Source organism: Rhipicephalus sanguineus, chromosome 6 (genome assembly GCF_013339695.2).
Source record: "Rhipicephalus sanguineus isolate Rsan-2018 chromosome 6, BIME_Rsan_1.4, whole genome shotgun sequence".
In the NCBI taxonomy this organism is placed as follows: Eukaryota; Metazoa; Arthropoda; class Arachnida; order Ixodida; family Ixodidae; genus Rhipicephalus; species Rhipicephalus sanguineus.
The window spans coordinates 143,919,393-143,926,869 of NC_051181.1; positions in this window are offsets into that span (position 1 = coordinate 143,919,393).

Genomic DNA, 7,477 nt, shown 5'->3' on the forward strand with positions numbered 1-7,477 from the left:
TCTTAATGTCACGTCACATGATGGCGTCATCAGATGACACCGTTACTTGGTAAAGGGTGTGCCGATCACGGAGGCACTGCAATACCACGTTAAGTGCAGAAATCTTTAGGAGGGGGACGGGGGAGGATCACTACATCGACCAAGAAGGAAAATAAGAAGACGGCTTTCGTCTTCGAGTAGTCTTTGGCGAATGCATAAGGGACCCTGTGAGTGTTTTTTTTTTTTTTTGCTGTGTATGCCCTCTGCAATGCATTTATCACCTGAGGGTACTACAAATGAAATTAATTAGTTAATTAATTTATTACTCATTTTCTCTGTCTTGCCATTAGGTGGGTCGAGCGATGGACGTGTTCCACGGCGTCTGCGTAGCCGTCTTCCACGTTGATCACGACGACAGCGCCGCCATCTGTGACGGCCTGAAGCGCTTCCCCAGGCTGCAAGTCATCCGGGAAGTGCAGAGTACGTCATTTTGTATACGTATCTGCCTTCATTGATTGATTGATTGATTGATTGATTGATTGATTGATTGATTGATTGATTGATTGATTGATTGATTGATTGATTGATTGATTGATTGATTTTTACGACCTCAACCTGCTGCGGAACACAGTACGAAGGACACTAAAAATTGTTCAATCGCACCGTAGTATCATTAACCACGTGGCTCAGTTATTTAACTGATTTATTTGCATTTCACCTTGCTACCAGCATGCATGTAAGCCTAATTTTAAATGAAATCAAGGCTTCGACGTACACCCGGCTGGTCGGGAAGAATCATTGAATAAAAAAAAATTACACCATCTCCCGCTAAAGGGGACCATGAGGCGATGCGAAGCCGGAGCACTTGCACGATCGCGTTCCGTTGGCGTTCGTTGGGCATGCTACCGAACCTCGCGTCGTGGAACGCGAAGAGGGACGCTACGCGCGTCGTATCTTCCATCTAGCCTGGCCGTTAATTCTCACAGGGCGAGCGGGGAACGCGGTCGACAGGCGGGCGAGAGAAGGGCAGCGTAGGAGAGGAAGAGAGAGAAGGGGAGGGGACGCGCATGCGCTCGAGCTCATCGCGGCGTTGCGCAGGAGAGAATTTCGGCATGTCTAGCCCGCGTTTCAGAGGAAGAGTGGAAAGGGGTATGGGAGAGTGGGAGGGGAGAGGGAAAGTGGAGATGGGGAGGGGAGAAAGAAAGTGGAGAAGGGGAGGGGAGAGGGTGAGTGGAGAGGGGGTGTGTGGAGAGGGTATGCGCATGCGCAGTAAGGGTGGTCACGCCGCACACCACCACCACCACCACCACCACCACCGGATTGAGCTCCGCCTTAAGATACTTCGCATCTAAAAGATGAGGACGCCGACCACAAGAGAATCAAAATGTATCGACATTTCGGCACCCAGAACGGGAGCCTTGACAGCCTTGACAGAACAGGAGCCTCCCGTTCTGGGTGCCAAAACGTCAATACATTTTGATTCTCTCGTGGTCGGCGTCCTCATCTTTACATTCAATAAGCCTAACTTTGCACGTCGTACTCAGAACGAGGGTCACCACAACGATTGACGCTAAATAATCTTTCACTTGCCCGACATGATTAGACCTTCCTGTGGTTCCTCAGCCGTACACATTTAGGCATTTGTACGTACATCCCAAAGACGGGACAAATCCCCCCAGCTCTACAGCGGAGCGCAGTACCTTATATTTGTCCTGTCTTAAGCATGTCTTCAAAGCTCTTTGCTATTCCTTCCAGCCATCTACTGCTACCTCAAAGAGGGGCGTTCGCGTGCGCATTGCCATCTTAGCTCAGAACTGTGTCGAGTGAACGCAAGTGTGAAAGCTTCGTCCATGGACAAAAACTTGAATAGGAAAGCTTAGTGCGGGGAGCTATTAAAAAAAGAGAAAACAGCATATTATCTTTTTCAACGTCATAATCGTGACTTATCGCCATTATTCAGAGTCATCAATATGGCAGAAGACACCTTTGTCATCATAATCATCCGCCTGACTATACGCCCACTAAAAGGTAGCGTCCTCTCCCATGTTCCTCCAATTAAACCGGCCCTGTGCTTGCTGCGACCACGTGATCCCCGCAGACTTCTTATCTCATTTGCCCAGCCAATTTTTTGTCTCCCCCTAGCGCGTTTACCTTCTCTTGAAGTCCATTCATGATGAAGGGAACGAAGTACACCGACCAAATAAAAGCTTAAAAGAAAACGACGTTTTCTTTAAGCCGAAACGTCGTTTTCTTTTAAGCTTTTATTTGGTCGGTGTACTTCGTTCCCTTCATCATGTTTCTTCCCGACCAGACGGGTTTCCGTCGAACTCTCGATTTCATGAAATCCCGTCAGTTGCTCTTAGTGACCAGCGGCTATCTTGCCTACGCGCTACGTACGTGTCCTGCCCTTGTCCATTTCTTCTGCTTGATTTCGACTAAGATGTCTTTAACACGGCAGTTTGTTCCCCGACCCACTCTGCTCTCTTCTTGTCCCTTAAGGTTACACCTATCATTTTCTTTTCCATTGCAGTCACTGAGTTTTGTGGTAGCGGCGCAATCGACTGTTTATTTTTTTTATTTTTTCCATACGTCTATCGCATCTATCCATTGAAGCTACATCATGTCTCTCAGAGGCCGTGACACCAAGCTCAATTTTATTTTACGCGCCTCTTTCACTCTGCTTCAATTTTTCAGAGCACCACGTGGAAAAGGAATTTTACGGAGATCAAAAGGAACGTAAGAGGCAAAAAATTGTTCGGCATTATTGTATCAAGGTACTCAGCTATATAAGTGTTGTGCCTAAATAACCGCTGCTTCTTTATACCTGACAGCGCCTCCACGCTATGAAGACCGAGAGAGGTCCAACACTTTACCGAGTAAGTACACTATCTTTATGCTGGGCGCGCGTTTTAACATTGGGTTTTAGTAAGCTTAGCTTCTGCTGTAGGGTGATTCCACGTAAGATCGAACAAACGATGGCTGGTCGACCTCTCAAATTTATTTCAAAATTTTATATATTATTGCCTGATGAGTGGAAAGAAGAGATCCGCAATTTGTTTTGCCGCCAAAAATTTTTTCGAACCACAGGAAATCAATAATGACGAAGAGGTGGAGTGGAGCGCTCATCCGCTCTGCTGTTTTGGCCAACTTTCGTTATGAATTGCACAAAATATATTAAAGTTAGGTAGCTGAAATTTATTTACCTAAATATATGCATGTTTTTGCTTCTGCTCAGGTATTTTTAATTTTTATGTGTAGTGTAGATGTTTTTATAAAAAACGTCAAAAATGGCCCCATCGGCAAAATTTTCTTTACTTTGAAGGTCTTATCTCAAAAAGCCTTGTAGGAGAGGTACGAAATTTCGCATTACGTTCTTCGCATGCGTATCTACCAAACTGCCAAATCTTGTATTTATATAACTTTTCAGTAAAGAGATATGATCGGGCTAAGTTCAAGAAAACACCGAACAATGAAAACTTCTGACGACAATTAAAAAAAAACCCCATTTTTTAAATTTCTTAAACTTTGTCCCACTTATTCTCCTCCACATCAGCTTTCCCAATCATTAAAAACATGTTGCATAATATCGTTGCACTAATAGTTACGGCCCCTCCAATGAGACCCTTAAACAAGGATGGGCAATTCCGACTTCTTGCCAGCAAGTGTATAAAATGCAGGCAGGATTGAATTTCTTTTTATTAAAAGGTCAGCAGGTACTAAAAAGGTGTCGCCGGCACTGAAGACGTTAATTTTGAAATTATTTGGTCACTGCAGCGGCCACGAGCGCGGAGCTACCGAGTAGGCGCGCGCGCACCCGAGATGCTCGTTGTAAGAGACGGCGCAGTGAGAGCTCGTTCTCGCGTCCTCAGACCGATTGAGTTCGAAACAGCAAACCTCTCGGGTGACTTGAACGCACGTGCACCGGTAGTCGCAGTGATCTGGTTAATTGCGTCGATTTCTTTTTCAGGGGGCATAAGAATGTCATCGTTAAACTGTGCGTTCCGTGAAGATCTTTCATTGCAGTGGTAGCAAAGTACGCGTAGCACAAGTAGTCCGTCTCACTGACAGTCACTGATCTTTCGGGCGTTAAACGTTCCTTCAAAGCATTTATGTCTAGGTCGGTAACTCTGCGAAATTTTGGCTTCTTTGCAATAATTAAAGGAGTACTGACACGATTTTGAGACATCGCAAAAGGGACCTTTTTTGCTTCGTTGGTATGCAATGTCCACGCTGTCCACACACTGGAGTCGGAGAACACGTATAAAATATTTTAATTTGACTTTGAAGTTTTCGTCGCTGAGCATTTGCAAGCCAGGCACACTGCAAGGACATTATCCCGACAAGTCAACACAGTTCCTCCGAGTTCGCGAGTTCTGCGTCCTGCATGCAGCCTAAATCGTAGAAATCACTGTCAGGGTCCACTGGACGACAATTCATTCATCGTTGTCTATTGCACCACGAGCAGATGACGGATTTCCCGCTAGTACGTCGCGAATTTCTGTATCTCCGTGACGTCACACTGCTATGAAACGACACTGAGAAGCCACCCCTCGATTATCGAAACCGAAAGTGTCTTTTTAAGGTGGCGCTAATTAAAATATATAGGATGCATTCCCAGGCACCACAATAGTCGTTTTACGTTTCTCGACACCAGCATTTTTATTTATAGCAACAATCCGAAATTTTTTAAAATTCGTGTCAGTACTCCTTTAAAGGGGTGGTGCCACCAAATCTGTGGCTTGCGCGTTCTTTGCTGTAAGCGTTTCCTATAGCTCAAGGAAGCATGATGCACGCACCAAGATTCATGTATTCTCGCTAAATAATTTAATATCGCCTTTTGATGAGGACAACTTTCGGTTTCGGTTTCTGGGCGCCGAGGTTGGGCAGTGACGTAGAAGTGTAGGAGGCGTGGTACGTGACCACCCAAGGCTGTGACGCGCTTAGCCAGGAAGCGATCGAAACTCGGCGAGTGATGTAGCAACCGATGCTTTGCCGGTACTATAGTGATCTAGAATATATTCTAGTTCACTACAGCCGGTACGTACGTTGCGGAAGTGGCGGAGGTCCGGAGGTTACTCACGTTACTACAGCAGATTTGGTGTGACGTCACTACAGCTTTCGTTGACCATCCTACAGATCTACGTCAGTGTTGGCGCGCTAGCGATGGGTTTCGATCGGGAGAATGGGCATTTAGGTACACTTTGGAAGTGAATTAAAATATATTCTAAACGTTTGCTGTGTCCGACCCTTCGTGTGGAATGTCCTTGCATACAGAGGAAACCCACAACAGTCTTGTTATAGCCTCGAAATTTGATGGCACCGCCCCTTTAAGCTTCTTGTGCTTCGAAAAGGTAGTCTCCACAATAGACTCATTCAGAGCTATACTTTCTCGTCATGAGACGCACAGGAGGAGTAGAGTAAGAGCAAAGCACAAGAACTATCCGCGCCGAATGAAGTGTGAACAGCGCACCGAACGCGTGGCCAGTTCACGCCGTCTGCTGCCGACATCTAATATAGACAAGCGCATCCGGTTACCGATAGTTTTGCTTTTCTTTCCTTTGACAATCCATATTTTGCTTTGCCACTGGAGCGCCACGTTCATGCTTTCCACTGATCGCAACTGGCGCAGCGCAGTTTCTGTGGCAGCAGCGTGCGTGAAGCGAGCGCTCATAGCTCCCTTATAGAGTTTTCATCTTGCTTCCATCTCCGCCGTGTTATCAGCGCCTAGCTGAGATGCGAACAGAGGGCGGATAGAATAGCGAAGCTCCAGTGCACGTGCGTTCAAGTCACCCGAGAGGTGTTGCTGTTTCGAACTCAATCGGTCTGAGGACGCGAGAACGAGCTCTCACTGCGCCGTCTCTTACAACGAGCATCTCGGGTGCGCGCGCGCCTACTCGGTAGCTCCGCGCTCGTGGCCGCTGCAGTGACCAAATAATTTCAAATTAACGTCTTCAGTGCCGGCGACACCTTTTTAGGTACCTGCTGACCTTTTAATAAAAAGAAATTCAATCCTGCCTGCATTTTATACACTTGCTGGGCAAGAAGTCGGAATTGCCCATCCTTGTTTAAGGGTCTCATTGGAGGGGCCGTAACTATTAGTGCAACGACATTATGCAACATATTTTTAATGATTGTGAAAGCTGATGTAGAGGAGAATAAGTGGACAAAGTTTAAGAAATTTAAAAAATGGGGTTTTTTTTTAATTGTCGTCAGAAGTTTTCATTGTTCGGTGTTTTCTTGAATTTAGCCCGATCATATCTCTTTACTGAAAAGTTATATAAATACAAGATTTGGCAGTTTGGTAGATACGCATGCGAAGAACGTAATGCGAAATTTTTGTACCTCTGCTACAAGGCATTTTTAAGATAAAGACCTTCAAAGTAAAAGAAAATTTTGCCGATTGGGCCATTTTTGACGTTTTTTATAAAAACATCTACACTACACATAAAAACTAAAAATACCTGAGCAGAAGCAAAACCATGCATATATTTAGGTAAATAAATTTCAGCTACCTAACTTTAATATATTTTGTGCAATTCATAACGAAAGTTGGCCAAAACAGCAGAGCGGATGAGTGCTCCCCTCCACCTCTTCGTCATTATTGATTTCCTGTGGTTCGAAAAAATTTTTGGCGGCAAAACAAATTGCGGATCTCTTCTTTCCACTCATCAGGCAATAATATATAAAATTTTGAAATAAGTTTGAGAGGTCGACCAGCCATCGTTTGTTCGATCTTACGTGGAATCACCCTGTAGCAAAGTACGCTCATTTATCGTGACACGCGGCTAATAGCATCAGGAAAGGCTAAAAAATTCAAGGCGAGTGATGAAAGGACATCATCACAACAGGATGTGATAAATTTTAACTGCATCCGCTGAAGTCTGATTGCTTACCGTTGAAGTATACAAGAGCACGGCATTTTAAGGAACCAAGGGCTCAAACAAACCAGCTTCCAAAAGCATTCTCTGCAGCAAAAATGGCTCAAATCCGGGAAAGCATGCATTTGAAAGCATTTCATGAAGCAACAGGCATGGATAAATAGGTATATAGGCATGAAGTAGAACCTACTATGCTTGACCTCTAATATTTCTGAAACTGTGGCACCAAAATGAATAAAAATAGGCTTTTTTAAAGCATAACGGTGGGTTAAAAGAAGGTAATACTAGGGGCTCGTTTAATTATCTGTTGGTTCATTATTTGTTGGTTTTCATTGAGGTTACCGTGGGCTATTGTCATACGATGTATGGTCGCAGTGACTAATGCACTTGAATTGTGGGTAGTTGCATTCCCAATGAGAGATGCCAGGGCACTTTGGATCCCAGTACACACAACGTTTAGCACTTACTGTTTTACAATAAGTAAACCACTTACGTACTGTTTTACACTTACTGCTTTACACTAAGTGCTAAAAGCAACACGTCTAGTCGTTTGCTGTTTCCGTGAGGGGATTTTCGGTTCGCGAGTCAGTTTTTCTCGAAAAAAGAAGGCAATTTGCCCG